The following is a 23,363-nucleotide window of genomic DNA, read 5'->3' as shown; positions in this document are numbered from 1 at the left end:
AAACTACGGACAATGAACATTGTGATGTGACTGATGGCTGTAAATTATGAGTAGCATTCATCCAGCATAGAGGACATTGCTTCAATCGCCATTTGACCCAGCTCTCCACTTCATCTTCTGTCGGTACAGCTTTCATCCATCGGTTTATGCGATCATCTGAGTGTTAAACGGTGCTCCAATCTTATGCTGCACCAATTGTGATCGCAGCTCATCTCACTACAACCTTATCTCTCACGTCTGATTACCAGCAACTATCATCAGCTTGTTCGTGTAAGACGTACCAAACTTGTCACTGGGTCAAAAATATGTCAACGTCCATTGAGATACACATATGGTCTCAGAAAATAAAATTCGCTGCCCTCTGTTTGTCTGTCAGCCACATAGAACAGGGAAAGGTAAAGCGCAGGAACAGACCCTCCAGCCCACAGTGTCCGAGCCAACCATGACACCACATTCAATGGAACCGACACAAGATGCGTCGTCCTGCATTCCTTGCAGTCCATGTGTCAACCCTCACAACAGTAATTAAGGTTCTCAGATTTCAGAAGATCTTAGACCATTTGTGATAGTTAACTTGTCCTACAAAGCTCTCTGTACCTTCAGAAGTGTCACATAAATTATATGTGCGTCCAATGCAAATATGCACTTCAAATAAACCAGTAGTCGGACACAACCGATTGAAGTAAAATATGTCGTTGTAGTTTAGGGGACCCTACTGAGAGGGTCTTCAACAAAATGCTTGTTTGTGGTTGTAAATAAGACCATAAGCTCAGAAGACCATTCCATAAAGCAGCAAAATTGGGACGCTTAGGCATATGAAATATCCTCTCCACATTCACTCTATCGAAGCCATCTACTATTCGATAAATTTCACTGAGGTACGCCTCATTCCTCTGAATTCCAGTGAATACAGGCCCAGAACCAACATATGTTTATACTTTATAATTTATGTTTCTGATGTGACCAGCCATTCAATCCTGGTCTCATTTTCCTGAACCCACTTTCAATCCTTTCCAGTTTCACTATCTCCTCCCAAAGATAAAGGCCCAAACTGCTCACAATACTCCAAGTGAGGCCGCACATGTGCTTCATACATTTTCAGTATTTCACTCTTTCATTTTATACTCTAGTTCTCCTGAAATGAATGCCAATATTGCATTTGCCTTCTCACCACAGGCTCAACATTTAAATGAGTTATTATGCAATCCTGCACAAGGACTCTCAAGTCCCCTTGTTCCTCGTTTTTTGTTTTTTGTTTGTCTTCTCTCCATTCATAAACTAGACAACACTTTAATGTCCTCCACCGAAGTGCAAGACCGTTCACATTCCGGCACGGAGGTCCATCTGCCATTTATTTGCCAATTCAATGAACCTGTGTCCTTGGGTAGCCTCTACATTTCCGCAAAACTACCTGCCCCTCCACTTATCTTCATATCGTCGGCAAGCATTGCAACAAAACCATGAATTCCATCATTGAAGTTATGAACAAATAAAATAAAAATGATCGGTCGCAACACAGACCCTTGTGAAACTCCACTACTCACCGGAAGTCAACCAGAAAAGGCTCCCCTCATTCGCACTCTTTACCTCCTACAAATCAGTCACTGCTTTATCCATGCAAGGATATTTCCTGTAATACCACAAGTTCCTGGCTTTATGCGTGGCACCTTGAAAAAGGCATGCTATAATCTAAGTGCACTACCGCTTCTCCATTGTCTACCCTGCTTGCTATTTCTTCATGTGTGTGTGTGTGTGTGTGTGTGTGTGTGTGCGTGTGTGTGTGTCTTTGTGTGTGTGTGTGTGTGTGTGTGTGTGTGTGTGTAAGTCTTTATATGTATGTGTGTGTGTGTGCGTGTATGTGTGTGTGTGTGTGTGTGTGTGTGTGTGTGTGTGTGTGTGTGTGTGTGTGTGTGTGCGCGCGCGCGCGTGCCCGTCTGTTTTCTGTATGATTAGACATATGACAACACTCCTTGTAAAATATTAACATTTTGAATCATATTTAGAGTTTAGGCCACTCTTAATTCCTTATGGAAGATGACTGGAGTAATGCTTACTCTAACACCTGATCCTTCTATTTATGGCCGAAATCGTTGTTAAAATCTCCGCTCTCAGGAAGTACCACAACAGGAATTACAAACAAATGGTACTTACTAAGATAAGGGTAATGGGAAAAAATGTGGTGTTTAGTGTGGTAGTGCTGGCTGAAGAATAGGTGATATTTGGCGGGGGGAGGGGGAATATGATGGGTATGGCTTTGTTTTTAAGCAGTTCCCGGCATGTTCCAGCAATGGAACGGGAATTGCAGGTGTCCCAGGGAACTGCCAGACGAGTTAAAGATAAAACACATGCCAGGAATTTTGCAGGTCATAACACCCCCCATCAGAAAGTTTGTTCTGCGGCAACCTAAAGCTACCCCAATAATGCATGCAATATGTTGAATAAAAAACATAGAACGCCAGGTACACTTTCGTCCTCGGAAGAGCTTCTGCAAGCACATTGTTCCTTCCACAAATGTGGCAAAAAGGTGGATCACAACCCTGCAGGAATAAACTCCACCGCATTAACCGCTGATTCGTATTCCTGTTTCTGCAGAGAGAGACCAGAGGTTAATGAGTGCATACGCAATGAGTGGAGAATTGGAAGAAATATAGACATCAAATGATTCAGGGCAAGAATAAGGGCTAACGCCTCCCTCTCTTTTGCGTAGTAGTGTTTCATACAGACCTCAAGTTTCTTATAGAAATGGCACACAGGATGCTCCACCCCTATTAAATCAACTGAGAGGAGCACAAACATCCCTAGCATAAGCAACGAAGGACCTGCTGAAATCGAGAGTTGCTACAGAGGGAGCAAAACTCAACAATGCCTTCTCTATGATGCTGGCAACGACTTCCACCTCAGCCCCGATAAAGCAAACTTGACATGATGTGCAACTTTACCCAGGTAGGTAACTGTAGTCTGCTCAAATTCACACTTGGAGAGCATCAGTATCAATTCCGCACCGTTCACCAACTGAACACCTCTTCCAGCTGGGATTCATTCCAAAAGCCATGACTTTGTTCTGGCAAAAATCACCAGGATTCGGAAAAGCAGAAATCTCATGGCCGCTGTGTTAATGGCACTTGGGTTGCCCAGTCAATACAATCGTCTAGACGAGGACTATGACAGGAGTCAAGCTTAGTTTTTGCATTTACCTTACTTCCTTTCATGGGAGATGGCGCTTAATAGGGTTCACCCAGTGGCGCTTAATGTGGTTTACCCTGTGCAGATGTTACCCACAGCAATATTATGCTGAAGCACATTAGTACAGGATGGAATATCAGGGAAGAGGGCCGAATTCTGATGATTCCCTTTAAGACGCCAGAGCGCTTTTGAGGGTTCAGTTAAGAGAGCTGAGTGACCAAATCAGCCGGTATTTTGGAATTTCGTAATATACCACGAATAATCAGTTCAGAAATGGAAGCAACATTTCTCTCATCACCAGCAGATGGAGACCTCAACACTGGGCTGAGAGGCGGCAGATGGAGCTCCACCGTGCGGCACAGAGCGTTTATAACCAATTTTAAAGTATCAAAAGGTTAATATGACAATGACGGGTCTTACAGTTATGATTTGGAGTCTTTACTAAGTTGCATTACTGCACCACACGGAACCAACAATGGAGGCAGGACAAGCATTTGGCCTCCTGGAGAAAGCACTCTGTGGTTAGCATTCCGATCACACCTAGTATATTATCTTTACCTGAGCTGTCTTCAAACTTTCCCTTGCCAGCTTATATGCCCCACTATACTTAAAGCGACACTTGGACAGATAATCTAAAAGGTTACCAGGAGAAGGTTCGTCACCCAGATATTTCTCTCCCATTCGTTTCAAAGACCCTCTCACAGCGTGACCACACACGAGCTCAAATGGACTGAATCCGAGGGATTCCTGAGCCACGACCTTTTAACTTAGAGTTCCTTTCCCTTAACCTCGCTAATCAAATCGGGTTCACTGCAATAAACTCAACCCAGAATATCAGATCGCCCAGTGAGCTTAACCACGAGCTGCTCGAAAAATATATCTAATCGGCACTCGAAACATAGAAACACAGAAAACCTACAGCACATACAGGCCCTTCGGCCCACAAAGTTGTGCCGAACATGTCCTTACATTAGAAATTACCTAGGGTTACCCATAGCCCTTCATTTTTCTCAGCTCCGTGTACCTGTCCAGGATTTTCTTAAAAGGCCCAATCGTATCAGCCTCCATCACTGTCCCCGCAGCCCATTTCACGCACTAACCACTCTCTGCGTAAAAAGAAAATTCTCCTGACATCTCCTCTGTACCTATTTCTGAGCACCTAAAACTATGCCCTGTTGTGCTAGCCATTTCAGCCCTTGGGAAAAAAAAAGCCTCTGTCTGTGCACACGCTCAATGCCTCTCATCATCTTAAACACATCTATCAGGTCACGTCTCATCCTCTTCGCTCCAAGGCTATGACTATGAAAAGGCCAAGTTCAGTCAATCTATTCTCATAAGGCATGCTCCCCAATAGTGAGGTGACCAGAACTGAACGCAGAACTCCAAGTGGGGTCTGACCAGGGTCCGATGTAGTTACAAAAGTACCTCATGGCTCCTCAAACCAATGCCAGGATTGATCAAGGCCAATACAATGTATGCTTTCTTAACCACAGAGACAACCTGCGCAGCAGCTTTGAGTGTCCTATGGACTCGGACCCAAAGATCTCTCTGATCCTCCACACTGCCAAGAGTTTTACCATTAATCCTATGTTCTGCCATCATATGTGACCTTCCAAAACGAACCACCTCACACTTATCTGTGTTGAACTCCATCTGCCACCTCTCAGCCTAGTTTTGCATCCTATCAATGTCCCGTTGTAAACTCCGACAGCCCTCCACACAATCCACAACACCCCCAACCTTAGTGTCATTAGTAAATTTACTAACCCATTGCTCGATTTCTTCATCCAGGTCATTTATAAAAATCACGAAGAGCAGGGATCCCAGAACAGACCCCTGAGACACCCCACTGGTGACCGACCTCCATGCGAATCTGATCCATCGACAAGCAGTCTTTGCCGTCTGTGGGCAAGCCAGTTCTGGATTCACAAGGGAAGGTCCCCTTGGATCCCATACCCCCTTATTTTCTCAATAAGCCCTGCATGAGGTACCTTGTCAAATGCCCAGCTGAAATCCGTATTGGCTACATCTACTGCTCTACTTTCAATACGGCATTTTCTTAAGAAGGCGGAAGCCCTTTTGTCAAGTTTGAAATGATCTTGGTTTAGTCCACATCTGTTTTTGCGCGGCGATTTGGAGGTACGCAAGGCCTTTTGGAATGTGGCAGTGCGTTGTCGAATATGAGGTGCGTATCGTTGGGTGCACACATATTTGGGGGTGTCGGTGGATTTGCAGTAGTGTCAAATTTCAAAGTTATTTCATTTATAGATACTTTGATAATACATGCACTCTCAGGGAACTTTATTCTTACTAATTTTCTAAAGTGGAGGCAGCTACTTGGTGAATTGTTTGGAATAATTCTTGGTCTGGGATAATGTGATGTGCATGAGAGGGTTAGTGGTTTTGGGGTGTGCACGGACTGAGGGATGTGCACAGAGCTTGTGGTATGTACGCGAATTTGGGTTTTTACACCGACGTATACAGGGACTTGAGGGCTTCTGCCAATTTGGAGGTGTGTCAGATCTCAAGGTTGTTTTCATTTATTGATTCTCCTAGTAAACAATGACATCAAATCGTTAGAAAGCGAGCAGAAGATGTTGAATCCTTACGGGTTGAGTTAAGAATCTACAAGTGTAAGAGGACCAGGACGGATAGTAACAGAGGCACGCAAAAGTTTTGGCAACACTGGTCAAAATTTCTGTAACTGTGAATATCTAAGTGAGTAAAGGATGACCTGATTTCCAACAGCATAAAGTTAAAATGACATGTTTATTTAATATTTTCAGCAAGATTACTTATTATATTTCGATCATTCACATTTTCAAAATAACAAAAAAAAAGGAAATTGGACCCGAAGCAAAAGTTTGGACATCCCGCGTGGTCAGTAGTTAGTAACACCCCCTTTGGCAAATATCACAGCTTGTAAACGTTTTTGCTAAGTCAGCTAATAGTCTTTCAATTCTTGTTTGGGGGATTTTCGTCCCTTCTTCCTTGCAAAAGACTTCGAATTCTATGATTTTTAGGTGTATTTGGGATTATTATCCTGTTGTAGAATCCATCCCCTTTTCATCTTCAGCTGTTTTACAGACAGTGTGATATTTGCCTCCAGAATTTTCTGGTATTTAATTGAATGTATTATTCCCTCTACCAGTGAAGTATTCCCCATGCCACTGGCTGCAGCACAAGCCCAAAGCATGATCAATCCATCCGCGTGTTTAACAGTTGGAGAGGTGTTCTTTTCGTGAAATTTGTGCACCCTATTTATCCAAACATACCTTTGCTCATTGCGGCCAAAAAGTTCTATTTTAACTTCATCAGTCCACAGGAGTTGTTTCCAAAATGCATTAGGCTTGTTTAGATGTTCATTTGCAAGCTTCTGACGCTGAATTTTGTGATGAGGACGCAGGAGAGGTTTTCTTCTGATGACTCTTCCATGAAGGTCATAATTGTGCAGGTGTCGTTGCACAGCAGAACAGTGCACCACCACTCCAGAGTCTGCTAAATCTTCCTGAAGGTCTTTTGCAGTCAAACGGAGGTTTTGATCTGCCGTTCCAGCAATTCTACGAGCAGTTCTCTCGGAAAGTTTTCTTGGTCTTCGAATCCTCAACTTGACCTCCACCGTCCCTGTTAACTCCCATTTCTTAATTACATTACGAACTGAGGAACGGCTACCTGAAAACGCTTTGCTATCTTCTTTTAGCTTTCTCCCGCTTTGTGGGCATCAATTATTTTAATTTTCAGACTGCCGGGCAGCTGCTTAGAGGAACCCATGGCTACTGATAGTTGGGACAAGGTTTGAGGAGTCAGGGTATTTGTAAAGCTTTGAAATTTGTATAACTTGGCTTTTCCTAACGATTATTGTGAACAACCGTAGCCCTAACAAGGCAATTAAGGTCTGAGACCTTGTTGAACGTTATCTGAGAGCTCAAATCTCTTGGGGTGCCCAAACCTTTGCATGCCACCTGTCTGATGTAATCAATTGGTAAATAATTTAAACACTTCTATTTTTAAATCTGTTGAAATCTGTCCCTGTGGAGTTGCTAAATGGTATTAAAACCCTAGGCATGTGTGCCTCGACATTTTATTCATAGAGATTTCCTGTACCACAGGAGGACAGATCACTGGACAGAGAGAGTATCTGCTATGTTGTGTTACATAGCTCAAAGAGATCTTGTGACTTTCTTGTGAGAATGATGTAATGGTCTTTTGGAGGTCACCTGATGTAATTTTCCCGCCGATGTGAGGTCACGTGATGACATGTTCACCACGGGTATAAAAGAGAAGACCTCAGATGACGCAGTTAGTTATTATTTTTTTTTAGTTTTCCAGTTCGAACGTCAATGAGATACTCGGCTCAGCTGTGTATTTGCAGTACGACGCAGTGTTGATTTAAAACGGAGTTTTATGTTCTAACATAAGAAATAGAAGTCTGAACCAGCAGTTTGACAATCGCTGCTAGGTTTGTTAATGTATCTTTTCAGTAACATTGGAGAGTGAAGACTTCATCGAAGTACAGGATATGAAGGATTAAGAGAAGTCGGGGATATTTGGCAGCTTAATAAAGAATCGACATTCTTGAGTCTTCCTTGAAGAAGTAGCGACCTGTATCGAATTTAACTCTTGCCAAAGGAGAAAGGAAGTTCATGGAAGGTGCTCTCCAGAAATGAGGGTCAGTTGTTAAAAGCCGTTTTTTCTTTTTCCTTCATCGTGAATCCTTTGGACAGAACCAGCAGGAAAGTCGCGTCTATGAAGAAATCCTTCTCCAGAGAAGTTTCTCCCAAATGAATGTATAAATCTGTTAGACCTCCGAATTTACCATTCTAAGAATTGTATTTGACTTTACCGCTTTAAGAACTGTTTTTGCATTTATCTTTTTAAGAATCAGTTCCGAGTGATGAGTCGTTGAACGGCCGCATAATGGTTAACTTCCGGTTAAGGTTTTCGTTTGTATTTTATTGTTTATCCGTTTTTAATAAATGTTTAGCTGTTTTTATATAACCTGACTCGATTGATATTCATTGTTGCCGGTTACGTAACATAATTTGTGGGGGCTCGTCCGGGATCTTGTTCCAAAATTTTTGAGTTTAAGTGCTGTTAATTGCCATTCTGATTTGGAAAAGGGAAATATCCGTTTTTTTTTTAAGTTTGATCGGTATGTGAGTGGTATTCAGCAGCAATGAATGTTGACGACATTATGGAGACGCCTTACCCTGTGTTTTTAGAGATTGCGAGAAAACCTGTTGTACTGGAGATGGCGAGGGAGTTGGATATTAAGGGAATTACGAAGAATACCACAAAGGATTTAATTCACAGAAAAATCGCTGAGCAATATATTAGTTTGAAAACGTGTGATGATGATGTGTTAGATAGGTTTCCAATGAGTAATCTGGAAATGCAGCTACATCTTGAACAGATGAAGTTTGGAAGATTTAAAGCGCAAATAGCCGAACGAGAGGCTAATAAAAAAGGGAATTTGATGAAAGAGAGACAAATAAATTAAGGGAATTTAAAGATAGAGAAGCTGAAAAACAGAGGAAATTTGAGTTAGAGATGGAGAAATTAAGGATGGGAAATCAGTCTTCTGGTTCTAAGAAACAGTTTATGGCTAGTCATGAGGTTATTTTGGCTCCTCCATTTACTGAAGCTGAAGTGGACAAATATTTCCAGCATTTTGAAAGTATTGCTCTGAGTTTAGGCTGGCCGAAAGAACAGTGGCCAGTGATGTTACAAAGTGGAATTAAGGGCAAGGCACAACAAGTGTACACAGCTTTAAACGCTGATCAAGCACTGGATTATAATATTGTTAAACAGCATATATTAATGGCATATGAGTTGGTTCCGGAAGCGTATAGAGAAAGATTCAGAAATTTGAAGAAATCTGCAGAAAAAAAAACTTATGTGGAATTTGCCTATGAGAAATCTGTGAATTTTGAGAGATGGTTATCATCTAAAAATGTGAATGGGGAGCATAATGAATTAAAGAGTTGATTTTACTGGAGGAATTTAAAAGAAGGATTCCTGTTGAAGTGAGAACATACTTGAATGAAAGGGACACTGCTACATTGCCTCCTCTACTGCCATGATGAGGCTAAACTCAGGTTGGAGGAGCAACACCTCATATACCGTGTAGGTAGTCTACAGCCCCTCGGTACGAGCACAGAATTCTCCAAATTCCGGTAATGCCCTCCCCCTCCCTACCTCTATCCCTATTTCACTCTGTCCCCTCGCCCAGCTGCCTATCACCTCCCTCATGGTTCCGCCTCCTTCTACTACCCATTGTGTTTTCCCCTATTCCTTCTTTACCTTTCTTGCCTATCTCCTCTCTGCTTCCCCTCCACCACCCCTTTGTCTTTCAAATTACTGGTTTTTCACCTGGAACCTACCAGCCTTCTCCTTCCCATCCTCCCCCACTTTCTTTATTGGGCCTCTGCCCCTTCCCTCTTCAGTCCTGACGAAGGGTTCCGGCCCGAAACGTCGACCCATCGTTTCCACGGATGCTGCCCGACCTGCTGATTTCCTCCAGCGTATTGTGAGTGTTGCTTTGATCCCAGCATCTGCAGATTATTTTCTGTTTATATCGCAGGAGACTGCTAAATTAGCTGATAAGTATGCTTTAATTCATAAGAATAAGTTTCTCCAGGCAGAACTTTTAAAAGGAAAAATAGCACAAAGAATCAAGATAAACTAGAAATTAAATCTGAAGTTAGCGAGTAAAGTAAGGATGAAGGGAGACATGTGAAGGAAAGACACTTTGGTATTATTTGTAAATATTGTAAGAAACCTGGACATGTAGTAGCTGACTACTCGATGGGACAATCTGCCCGGGAATAACACCAGGGAGCTCAGGCAATGAATGTGAGCGGCTGGATCCCGGACTGGAGACACTGCGGCCGCCTCTGGCTTGTGCTCAGGTCGCGGTTTTACTCATGAACTGAAACACCGAGGTGACCGGATATTTCACCGCGCTCATCACCTGCTCTCTGAATTTCGACTGAGTCACCGCGTAAATAAATGTGTTCGAGCAGCAGCTGAAGTCCCTCAAGGAATATCCGAAGTAGCGAAAGATCCATTCAGAATCATTGAAATTGAATCCTTTCCCGAAGACCTGATAATATATGACATTTACAACCAGTGTCATCCACAGGAGGATGAAGCTGCTGGAGAGGGTGAAGAGTAAAACCACAGGCCTCCTCCTGCTCTCCATCTCCGGGTCACTGCGGTTCTCCCCCTTGCTCTGACCCTTCAGCCCCTTACGGACCCGACTGGCCACTAAAATGTGCCTGACTGTCAGAGCGTTGAGCAGCAGGATCACTGTGAAAGGAAGGAATGGATTTAAAACTGTATCAAGCCAGTCATATACTACCCACCCGGGGTCAGCGAAATACCTGTCCATGAGTACACAGAACCAAGGTATGTTGTCGATTATCACGCTGGGTTCCCGTGTGAAGAACTGGGGGATGTTTTTTCAGACATAAAAGTACGCCTGTTGTTGTTAGAACCACTGTCGCAGTTTTCCCGGTGCAATATTTTGTTTTCAGTTTCTGGCAGCAAATGGCGACAAACCGATCAAAGGTGAAAGTGACGGTGAACCAGACAGAACAGTCTGTGGCTGTGAATGTCAGTACATCGATAACACTGCACACAGGCGTGATGTCCAGAAAATTCATCGGGAAGTAATACTCACTGATTTGAGAACAAATGACCTCGGTGACAATGGTCAGTAGATCGGCCGCTGCCATGGCCACCAGGTAGCGAGTGGTGCAGGTAGAGAGGCCGCACTTTCCCCCGGACAGGATCACAATCGCCACTAAATTCACTGTGTGTGGGGGAGGGGGGAAGAGGGACGGGGGAGGGGGTTGGGGACGGGGGGAGAGGGAAAGACAGATATAGCAGACACTGGGCATTACTGAACACGTTCCTCAAGGAATAGGGTTTCAGCTAAAGATCAGGAGTGCTGGGGTCTGTGAACGGCTGCTAATCTGACATCAGACACGGGTCACACTGTCTCTGACCTGCCCCCTTCAGTGCGGAGATAAGACAATGTGTGCAGAATCGTCGGGGATAAAATCGATCTGCATGAACAACAACGATCGGTGCTGATCCCGATTTCAGTCGTTGACGGGGCCGGTTTCATGATTTAACCGTGACTGACGAGGCCCCTGGAAACTCAGCATCTGATGGGGCCGAGAAGGGATACAGGGGGGAGCAACACAGACAAAAAAACTGGAGGGCTCAGTAGGTCAGGCAGCAAACATGGAATTCAACAAGCTTTGGTGTTGTGCCGAGACTGTTCTTCAGGACGAAGCGGTGCCCCAGTTTACGACGCGTCTCAGAGGGAAAGCAGGAACAACTTAGTACCCTGAGACTGAGTGGCTCCGTTAATGGATTAATTCTGCAGCGCAGTTCAATTCGATAACTATCGTCAGCAGATCCGTGGACACTGGTTCAGGTGATCAGATCCAATTATTGACCGACAGGCAGTGAGATCCGACTGTGACAGACTCCACAGGGAGACATGAAATACAGGACCAGGGGTTCTCTCTGATCAATAACTCAGGAACAGTGAACTTCACAATGTAAACCCATCCCAGTCACAGCTTACGGGAGAGCCGCCTGTCCCCACACCGGGACAATTCAGGATAAGGTGGCATTGAAGGCAAGAGCAACGTCCGAGTCGATCCCGTGAGTTAGATGAGAGACAGGAGTTTAGTTCCGCTTGTCATTAAATATGAAGTGTCAGAGTGTTGAACTGACAGGATCAATATCTCTGACGGATATTTGTATAATTATCATCAAGTTAGAAGCTTGTCAAATGATCATAAACAGATTCACATGGGTTAACGCACAGGAATACCAAACATGAATTGTTCTGCTCACTCACCAGGAGCTCTAATGACGGCAATGAACACGTACAATATTTTCTGCACACTGTAGTAAATATCCAACATTGCAGACATTTTCTCTGTCCAGTGACTTGTCTCCCTGTGCTACAGGCGATCTCTCGGAATGAAATGTTAAGGCAGCACATGCCTGGGGTTTTTAATACCATTTAGCGACTCCACAGGAACACATTTCAACAGATTTAAAAATAACTGTTTTTAAATTATTTACAAACCAATTTCGTCAGGCAGGTGCAATCTCTGTGGTGACAGATTGCGATTAAAGAATTAACTGATATAATGTTTGTACTATTCGTGTGCATTAGCATTAGTTTGTGCGAAAATGTGACTGAACCTTCCGCGATGCCTTATCAATTAACTGTGCTTCCACAGTAGGTATGTACTGTAATAGAGCCATTTGAGAGACACAGATTATTGAAGTAAATTATGTATTAATAGCTTGTGAAATTGTATTGAATCACCTACTGTTACTATTCTCCTTGAGACTATAAACTCGTGGAATAATTTGTGCTTGGGGGACTCTAAGGAAGGGGTCGCCAAGAAAAGATCTGTTTGTGATGGTGCATAAACACTTTCATATCCACAAAACCCTCCAACATCGTCACTGACTCAGTCACAGTCAGAACATTTCGGTGCTCGTCCAGGACCCACCCTTAACCCTAATACATGGCCATGAAACTCGGCAGTCTAGTAGGGGGTTGAGTCTGTTTTAATCATATCACCACCTGTGTGTTAAGGAACACGGCGGAGCGCTGGAGAGGCGGATAAGGAACTGCCGTTCTGTGTAGCGTGTTTCTGTGTCTCTGTGTGGATCAACCCATTGTTTCTGCCTGACCCGGCCTGACTCTACACGTATCCATAGACATCCAGTTCAATTTATCCCCTCGGTTCAGCCCCTTCCCCTCTGTCTCCGCAAACTGCACATGCTCCCGACCTCTCGTTTCAAACACTTCACAAAATGGCTGCCTGAACCATAAAAATTAAGAACAGAGGTCAAAATTCAAATTGCATTCTTTATTAATCTATGTACAAATGAAACAACCCTGAGATTCGTCAGAGCTTCAAATCAGCAGACACACTTGCACGTTGGATCATCTCAGCGCAAAATCATTTCAAATAGTTCACAAAACGGCTGCCTCCATCTCAGAACAAACGTCAACGTTCAAAATGCATTTATTAGTATTATCTCTAAACAAAACAAGTCTGATAGTCGTCACACCTCCAAATCCTCAGAACCCTGAAATACATACACACCCCGAATGTACGCTCCAAAACCACCGAACCTCCAAAATCCGTATGCACCCTGAAATCCGCCGACATTCCCAAATCTCTCCACACACTCAAATGTGCTCAGAAATCCGTGTGCATCTCTGAGTTAATGTTTGCCCCCAATCCGCATGCACCCCCAACATTAGCTGGCAAACACCCATTCCTGTCCACATTCCCAAATCCATGTACATCCCCCATATTCTCCAAAACACTCCTAAATGAGCGCATATTCTCAAATCCGTCTGCACCCCCGAATCCTTTGCGCATCCGAACCCACTGATTCTCCTACATGCACATTAGCCTATCCCAGCAATGAATTATTTCAAACAGTTCACAGAATGGCTGCTTCCATTTTAAAAAGTACAGATGGTAAAGTTCGTATCGCGTTTAACTATAAACGAAACAACCTGGAGATTCGAAACACCTCCAAATCCAACAGCTCCTCAAAGTCAGTGTTCACCCGCGAATCCGTCAACACACCCAACTCTCCATATATCTGCAAATCAGTGTACACCCATAACTCTCTGCTCACCGGAAAATCCTCATTCACCTTTCAAATGAGTGTGCACCCCAAAGCAACTGACACCCCAAAATACCTGTGTACTCACACATTCGCTGACAAACTCCGAAATATTCGTACATCCCCAAATCCTGGGGGTGGGGGGGGTTGTAGGAGAAGATGGCGGCGCGACGCAGCGCGCGGGGCCACTCCGAATGATATCGTATGTGTTAACTAGGGGCCGTGCACAATCCTGGTTTGATGGAGACAGACGTGAAGAAGCACGGATGAATACCTGGAGAAACTTCTGAAATGCCTGCTTCGTTGCCGCTGCTACTGTGCGATGGAGCATCTCCGGAGGGGAAGGCCCCAAATCCTCGGCTTTGCCTATTGCCTGTTGCCGGGGCCGGGGTCGAAGCGCTCGGCAGAGATGGGTCTCGGTGCTCGGTGTCGGAGGGCTGGTCGGAGGCTCGGAGTTTTCGGACGGACTCAGAGTCGTCTGTGATCAGGTGCTTCCAGGATGCTGCATCGGCAAGTTTGCGGCGCTGGAAGCTCATGGCAGGGAGAGTTTCTCCCTTCTACCGTCTGCGAGAGATGATGGGACTTTCGAGAGACTATGAGACTGTTTTTTTAACCATGCCCATGGTCTGTTCTTCATTAAATTACGGTATTGCGTTGCACTGCTGTAGCTATATGTTATAATTTTGTGGGTTTTGTCAGTTTTTCAGTCGGTTTGTCTTGTGTTTCTGTGATGTCATTATGGAAGAGCAATGTATCATTTCTTAATGAATGCATTACTAAATGACAGTAAAAGAGGACTGCGTGTCCTCATAATCTAATAATATAATCTAACCCCAAATCAGGGATACACCTACACATTAGAACCATAGGACCATAGAACACTACAGCTCAGAAAACAGGCCATTCGGCCCTTCTAGTCTGTGCTGAAACTTTATTCCGCTAGTACCATTGACCTGCACCCAGTCCATGACACTCTAGACCTCTCCCACCCATTTACCGATCCAATTTATTCTTAAAACTTAAGAGTGAGCCCTCCTTTACCACGTCAGATGGCAGCTCGTTCCACACTCCCAGCATGCTCTGAGTGAAGAAGTTCCTCCTAATGTTCCCCCTAAACCTTTCCCCTTTCACCCTAAAACCATGTCCTCTCGTAGGTCTCTCTCCTTATCTAAGTGGAAAGAGCCTCCTCGCATTTATCTATCTTTACCCCTCATCATTTTGTAAACCTCTATCAAATCTCCCCTCATTCTTCTACGCTCCAAGGAATAAGGTCCTAACCGGTTCAATCTTTCCCTGTAACTCAACTCCTGAAGACACGGCAACATCCTAGTAAATCCTCTCTGCACTCTTTCAATCTTACTGTAGTTAGGTGATCAGAACTGCACACAATACTCTAAATTTGGCCTCACCAATGTCTTATACAACCTTACTATAAGATCCCAACTCCTATACTCAGAACTTTGATTTGTGAATGCCAGGATGCCAAAAGCCTTCTTTACAACCCTGTCTACGTGTGAAACCACTTTCAGGGAATTATGTATCTGAACTCCCAGATCCCTCTGTTCCTCCGCACTCCTCAGTGCCCTACCATTTACTTTGTATGTCCTACCTTGATTGTCCTTCCAAAATGCAACACCTCACACTTGTCTGCATTAAATTCCATCTGCCATTTTCTGGCCCATTTTTCCAGTTGGTCCAGATCCCTCTGCAACCTTTGAAAGCCTTGCTCGCTGTCCAAAACCTCCAATCTTAGTGTCATCAGCAAACTAGCTGATCAAAATTTACCACATTATTTTCTAGATCATTGATATAGACAACAAACAACAATGGTCCCAGCACAGATCCCTGAGGCACACCACTAGTCACAGGCCTCCAGTCTGAGAAGCAATCATCCACTACCACTCTCTGTCTTCTCCCACACAGCCAATTTTGAATCCAGTTTACAACCTCTCCATGGATACCTAGTGTCTGAACATTCTGATCTAACCTCCCATGTGAGACCTTGTCAAAAGCCTTAGTAAAGTCCACGTAGACATCATCCATAGCCTTTCCTTCATCTACCTTCTTGGTAACCTCCTCGGGAAACTCTGCAAGAATCGTTAAACACAATCTACCACGCATACAGCCAGCTGACTATAGTTAATCGGATCTTGGCTGTTCAAATACTTGTATATCCGATCTCTCAGAACACCTTCCAGTAATTTACCTGCTACCGATGTCAGGCTCACCGGCCTGTAATTACCTGCTTTACTTCTGGAGCCTCTTTTAAACAACGGAACAACATGAGCTACCCTCCAATCCTTCGGCACCATACCCGTGGCTGAGGACATCTTAAATATTTCTGCCAGGGCCCCTGCAATTTCTACACTAATCTCTCTCAAGGTCCGAGGAAATATCAGGCCCCAGGGATTTATCTACCTTTATTCGCCGTAAGGCAGAAAACACCTCCTTCTCTTAAAAATCTCTAAATGTTTTATTACACTGCTGCTTGTTTCCCGTCCTTCCACCTACACTATGCCAGTTTCCAGAGTAAATACTAATGCAAAAGAAAATGTTTAAGATCTCTCCCGTCTCGTGAGGCTCGACACATAGACGGCCACTAAGGGGACAAATTTTGTCCCTTACTATCCTTCTACTCTTAATGTACTTATAGAAACCTTTAGAGTTTACCTTCACATTATCTGCCAGAGCAACCTCATGTCTCCTTTTTGCATTCCTGATCTCCCTCTTTAGTATTTTCTTACATTTTCTATATTCTACAAGTACCTCATCTGTTCCTTGTTGCCAATACCTGCTATACACCTCTCTCTTTTACTTAACCAGATCGACAACATCCCTTGAAAACTAAGATTCCCTATGTCTGTTAACTTTGTCTTTAATCCTGGCAGGAACATGCAAACTCTGCAATCCCAAAATTTCGCCTTTGAATGCCTAGACACATCCTTGCCATAAAACAGCTTTATCCCAATCCACTCTTCCTAGATCTGTTCTCAACTCCTCAAATTTAGCCCCTTTCCAGTTTAGAACCTTAACTCGTGAACCAGGCTTATCCTTATCCATAATTAACTTGAAACTAATGACATTATGGTCACTAGACCCAAAATTTTTGCCTACACATACTTCTGACCTGTCTAGTTCCCTAATAGGAGATCAAATATTGCATCCTCTCTCGTTGGTAACTCTATATATTGATTTAGAAAACTTTCCTGAACACATTTGACAAACACCACGCCATCTAACCCTTTCGCAGTATGGGAATCCCAGTCAATATGTGGAAAGTTAAAATCCCCTACTATTACAACCTTCTGCTTCTTACATCGGTCTGCTATCTCTCTACAGATTTGCTCCTCCAATTCTCTCTGACTATTGGGCGGTCTGTAATACAACCCTATTAGTGTGGTCACATCTTTCCCGTTCCTCAGCTCCACCCATATGGCCTCTGTAGACAAGCCCTCCGGGCTGTCCTGTATACGCACAGCTGTGATATTCTCCCTGACTAGTATTGCCACTCCTCCCCCTTTCATCCCTCCCCTTCTGTCACCTCTGAAACAACGGAACCCCGGAGCATTAAACTATTAGTCCTGCCCCTCTTGCAACCATGTCTCACTAATAGCAATAATGTCGTAATCCCACGTGTCAATTCACGCCCTAAACTAATCTGCTTTACCTACAATACTCCTTACATTAAAATAGATGCACCTGAGAACACTTCTATCACGTACAAACCTTTGAATACTGTCTATATATGCAGTCCTCGCATGACCTTTATCCTCCTCCACCTCACTATCTGCTCTAACACTATCTGCTCCAACACCCTTCCCCTACAAATCTAGTTTAAACCCCTCTGAGCAGAACTAGCAAACCTACCCGCAAGGATGTTCGGCCCCCTCCAGTTCAGGTGCAAACCGTCCCGTCGTAACAGGTCCCACCATCCCTGGAACAAAGCCCAATTGTCTGCAAACATGAAGCTCTCCCTCCTGCACCATCTCCTTAGCCAAGTATTTAGCTGCATTATCTTCCTATTTCTAACCTCACTAGCACGTGGCACGGGTAGCAATCATGAGTTTGCAACCCTGGAGGTCCTAACCTTTAACTTTGCACCTAGCTCCCTATACTGTACTCTCTTTGCAAGACCTCATTCTCCTTACTATCCACGTCATTGCTCACTACATGGACCACGACATCTGGCTGCTCATCCTCCCTCCTGAGGGTACTGAGATGGCGATACGAAATATCGCGGACCCTGGCACCAGGGAGGCAACAGTCCATCCGGTATTCTCGATCTCTCCCACAGAACCGCTTATCTGTCCCCCTAACTATCGAATCCCCTATCACTACTGCTGTCCTCTGTTCCCTCCTTCCTTTCTGAACTGAGGGTCCGGACTCGGTGCCAGAGACATGACCAATACAACGGGTCCCTGGTGGGTCGTCCCCACCAACAGTATCCAAACTGTATACTTATTATTGATGGGAACGGTCACAGAGGTGCTCTGCTCATTCTGTCTACTCCTCTTCCCTTTCCTGACAGTCACCCAGCTTCCTGCCTCCTGACTTTTAGGGGTGGTTATTTCCCTTAAACTCCTGTCTATTTCTTCCTCTGCCTCACGAATGACCCGAGGTTCATCCAGCCACAGTTCCAACTACCTAATTCGGATTGTCAGGAGCTGCAGCTGGGTGCATTTTTTACAGGTGTAGTCATCAGGGACATTTGGGCTGTCACTGACTTCCCACATACTGCATATGGAGCACTCGATTGTCCTAACTGCTGTGACCATTACCTACTCCTAAGTTAATTTAATTAATTAAAGGAACTTGGAAAGGATGCAGTGGAGATTAGGGAGGTGGTTGTATGGGAGAGGCTGCAGAATGGTTTCGGATGTGATTGTACTGGAGAAGATGCAGAGGGATTTGGAATGCGATTGTATAGGACAGAGTGATTGGAATGCGATTGTCTTGTACACAGTGCAGAGGGGATCAGGCGTGTGATTATACCGGAGAACATCAAGTCGAGTCAAGTCACTTTCTATTGTCATTTAGACCATAACTGCTGGTACAGTACACAGTAAACACGAGACAATGTTTTTCAGGACCATGGTGCTACGTGAACAATACAAAAATTACACTGAACTACAAAAAAAAACACAAAACTACACTTGACTACAGACCTACCCAGGACTGCATAAAGTGCACAAAACAGTGCAGGCATTACAATAAATAATAAACAAGACAATAGGCACAGTAGAGGGCAGTAGGTTGGTGTCAGTCCAGGCTCTGGGTATTGAGGAGTCTGATGGCTTGGGGGAAGAAACTGTTACATAGTCTAGTCGTGAGAGCCCGAATACTTCGGTGCCTTTTTCCAGATGGCAGGAGGGAGAAGAGTTTATATGAGGGGTGCGTGGGGTCCTTCATAATGCTGTTTGCTTTACGGATGCAGCGTGTGGTGTAAATGTCTGTAATAGCGGGAAGAGAGACCCCGATGATCTTCTCAGCTGACTTCACTATCCGCTGCAGGGTCTTGCGATCCGAGATGGTTCAATTTCCGAACCAGGCAGTGATGCAGCTGCCCACGATGCTCTCAATACAACCTCTACAGAATGTGGCGAGGATGGGGAGAGAGAGATGGATTTTTCTCAGCCTTCGCAGAAAGTAGAGATGGGGGTATTAGGAGTGTGGTTTTATCAGTTAAGTTCCAGAAGGGATGGGGTTTGTGATTGTACTGGCGAGGGTGCATGAGGGTTTGTTTGTGATTGTATAGCAGAGAGTACATAGGGATATTGGAATGTAATTGCATAGGACGAAGTACAGAGGCGATTGGGGTGTTGTTGCATGGTAAACAGTGTAGAGCGCATTGAGTGCGTGATTATGTTGCAGAAGGTGCCGAGGAGAATTTGGTTGTCGTTGTATGGGTTAGGGTCCAGAGGATACTGAGGTTGTGATTGATAAGTTTGTGGTCTGAGGTAGAAGGAGTAAATTTTAGGAAACCAAGCACATTTGTGTTTAACATAGTCCCCTCCTACATGTACTCACATAGTCCTGCTGTCGTGCAGCACACGGGTCTCTTCTTTGCACGAGTGGTCCGCAGCAGGGCTGATGGACAGGTTCGTGGCCTAAGGTGCAGCTCTCCTTACATGCACGTGCAGTTCAACTCTATGAGTAAAAATGCAGAAAGTTTGAAGTTAATAACGTCTTCTTCTACCATAGGCCACCATCTTATCAATCACCCCTTGTTTTGGAGAGAATGCAGAGAGGATTGCGGGTGTGACTACATTGGAGAGAGGGCAGAGGTGATTAGGAGAGTAATTTAATTGAAGAGCATGCTCAGGTTATTGGGATGTGATAATATTGGAGAGGGTATGGAAGAGATAGGGTGTTGTTGTAATGGAGTGGATGCAGAGGTGTTTGGGATGTGATTGTATTGCACAAAGCGCAAAAGGGGATTGAGCGTGAGATTACGTTGGAGAGGACGCCGAGGGGATTGTGGGTGTGATTGCACTGCAGACGATAACGAGGGCATTAATGAAGTGGTTCTATGGGAGAGGGTAGAATGGATGGGGATGTGATTGTACTGGAGAAGTTGGAGAAAGAATTGGAATGTGATTGTCCAGGACAAAGTGCAGAGGGTATTGTATCGGGAGTGTCAGTATTGTAGAGAGGTTGTTGAGGGGATTTTAGATGTGATTATATTGGAGGGTGCCGAAGGTATTGAGGTGTGTCTGTATTTCAAAGAATGCAAAGGTGATTGTCTGTGATTGTATTTGAGAGAGTGCAGAGGGGATTGTCTGTGATTGTATTTGAGAGAGTGCAGAGGGGATTGAGTGTGATTGTATTTGAAATAGTGCAGAGGGGATTGTCTGTGATTGTATTTGAGACAGTTCAGAAGGGATTGGCAGTGATTGTATTTGAGAGAGTGCAGAGGGGATTGTCTGTGATTGTATTTCAGAGATTTCAGAGGGGACCGGTTGTGATTGTATTTGAGAGGGTCGAAGGCGTCGGCAGAGAATGGCGCTCGGGAGGCTGTATCGGAGAGTCTGGTCGGAAGCTCGGAGTTTTCGGACGGATGGACTCAGTGTCGGCTGTGGTCGGCTGCTTCCAAAGTATCGGCAAGTTGACGGTGCCTGGAGGTATATGGCAGGGAGTTTCTCCCTTTTGCCTCCTGCTATCGGGGACTAGGGAGTCGATCGACTCGGGACTTTGAGACTTTTTTTTTACTGTGCCCATGGACTTTTTTCATCAAATTATGGTAGTGCTTTGCACTGCGTAACTATATGTTATAATTATGTGGTTCTGTCAGTGTTAGTCTTGGTCTGTCCTGTTTTCTGTGAGATCAATCCAGGGAAACATTGTATCATTTCTTAATGCATGTATGCATTTCTAAATGACAATAAAAGAGGACTGAGTGTTCTCATAATCTAAAAAAAAAAATCGTATCGGGTATACTCATTTACAAAGCACATTTCATGGTCGGTGTTGAACAGATCAGGTGGATGAACTCACCTGGAATAGCTGTGAGGACTGGGATGTTACCGCCGTGACAGAAACACGACTGAGCGAAGGGCAGGACCGAGAGATGACTATTCAGCGATATAGGTACTACAGTTGTGCCACTGGGATAGAGGTTCAGCCGAGCGAGTGAGGTGTAATATCAGCATTTAGAAATGACATTTTGGCGATAACGTCCTGTGAGGCCATATGGGCAGAACGTAGAAGCAGGGCACTCAACGGTACTCTACTATATGCTCCAATAGTCAGCGGGAATGACTACTGGGAGACCATGCGGTGAATCGCTCCATGGAACTATATGAAATACTCCAGTTGTCCCTGTGAACGAAATGTTACCGTCCAGTTTATCACAACTTCTCCGAATCTTAATCGTTTCGATTTGGGTGCCTCTCATTCTACAAAAGTTGCAAGCAGTAAAGTCCCTGCCAGGCCAGACCTTTTGTGTTACCCAGGCCACTTGTCTTGGCAACATCCTGTCAAAACTCTTTCCAGTTTAAACACGTGTCTCTCTCCTTCACACAAACAACCACAAACACAGACACACAAATACACACACGCACACTTCCGCGCACCCCCCCCCGCCACGCACACACACATACAGCACAAACTCCCAGCTTGTCCATATCTTGGCTGCTCCTAATTTCACAGAGCTGCCAGCCACTGGAACAACCCGCGTGGGAAAAGCACCTGGGAGATTCTGCGGTGACTGAGAGTAGCTGGAGGCAGAAATGGCTTGTGCTCAGGACGGGACTTTATTAATTAAATAAAGCACATAAGTGACCGGATATTTCACTGCGCTAATCACCTGCTCCCTGAATTTCGACTGCGTCACCGTGTAAATAAACGTGTTTGTGCAGCAGCTGAAATTCCTCAGCAAATACCCGACGAGGTGAAAGCTCCATTCAGAATCAGTAAAATCGAATCCTCTTCCTGAGAGCTGATAATATATGACATTTACAACGTACGTCATCCACAGGAAGATGAAGTTGCCGGACAGGGTGAAGAGTAAAACCACAGACCTCCTCCTGCTCTCCATCTCCGGGTCACTGCGGTTCTCCCCGTTGCTCTGACCCTTCAGCCCCTTACGGACCCGACTGGCCACTAAAATGTGTCTGACTGTCAGAGCGTTCAACAGCAGAATTATGCCGAAAGGGAGGAATGGAGTTAAAACCGTATCTAGCCGATCGTATCCCACCCACCCTGGGTCAGTGAAGACACAGTCCCTGTATGCACAGAACCACGGTACATTGTCGATGATCTCTGTGGGTTCTAACGTGAAGTACCGTGGCACGTTTTTCAGACAGAACACTACGCCGGTTGTTGTCAGAACCACAGCCGCAGTTTTCCCGGTGCAATATTTTGTTTTCAGCTTCTGACAGCAAATGGCGGCAAACCGATCAAAGGTGAAAGTGACGGTGAACCAGACAGAACAGTCTGCGGCTGTGAACCTCAGGACTTCGATAACCGTGCAGACAGGGGTAATATTCAGAAAACTCCACATTAAGTAATACAGTTTGATTTGAAGAAAAATGACCTCGGTGACAATGGTCAGGAGATCGGCCGCTGCCATCGCCACCAAGTAGCGAGTGGTGCAGGTAGAGAGGCCGCACTTTCCCCGGGACAGGATCACAATCGCCGCTGAATTCACTGAAGAGAGAGAGAGAGAGAGAGAGAGAGAGACAGATAGACAGAGAGAGAGAGAGAGAGAGAGAGAGAGAGAGAGAGAGAGAGAGAGAGAGAGAAGACAAACGGCATTAGTGAACACGTTCTCCGGGAATTAACACAGGTTCGGGTTTCAGATAAATGTCGGTAGTGCTAGAGTCGCCGAACGGCTTCCGCTCTAAAATCACTGGTCACGCTGTAGTCTTCTTCAGTGTTAGGAATAGACGAATTGTGCCGAATCATCGGAGATTACTACATGAGCACCAACAATTGTTTCTAACCCAATTCCAGTCGCTGATGGGGCCGGTTTCATTGATTTAACAGTGACT

The 23,363-nt window shown here is 44.7% G+C and overlaps 1 protein-coding gene and 1 pseudogene across 1 annotated transcript in view; one reads left to right on the top strand and one right to left on the bottom strand.

The window, feature by feature from the left end:
• LOC140185219 (uncharacterized) overlaps positions 1-23,363 on the bottom strand; it is a 165,613-nt gene that overhangs the window by 17,863 nt on the left and 124,387 nt on the right. The window lies entirely within an intron of this gene.
• LOC140185467 (uncharacterized) overlaps positions 18,043-23,363 on the top strand; it is a 42,605-nt pseudogene continuing 37,284 nt past the window's right edge.

This window comes from Mobula birostris, chromosome 20 (assembly GCF_030028105.1).
Source record: "Mobula birostris isolate sMobBir1 chromosome 20, sMobBir1.hap1, whole genome shotgun sequence".
Lineage (NCBI taxonomy): Eukaryota > Metazoa > Chordata > Chondrichthyes > Myliobatiformes > Myliobatidae > Mobula > Mobula birostris.
The sequence above is the reverse complement of the archived record's forward strand: the minus strand, read 5'-3'. Positions and strand labels throughout refer to the sequence as shown.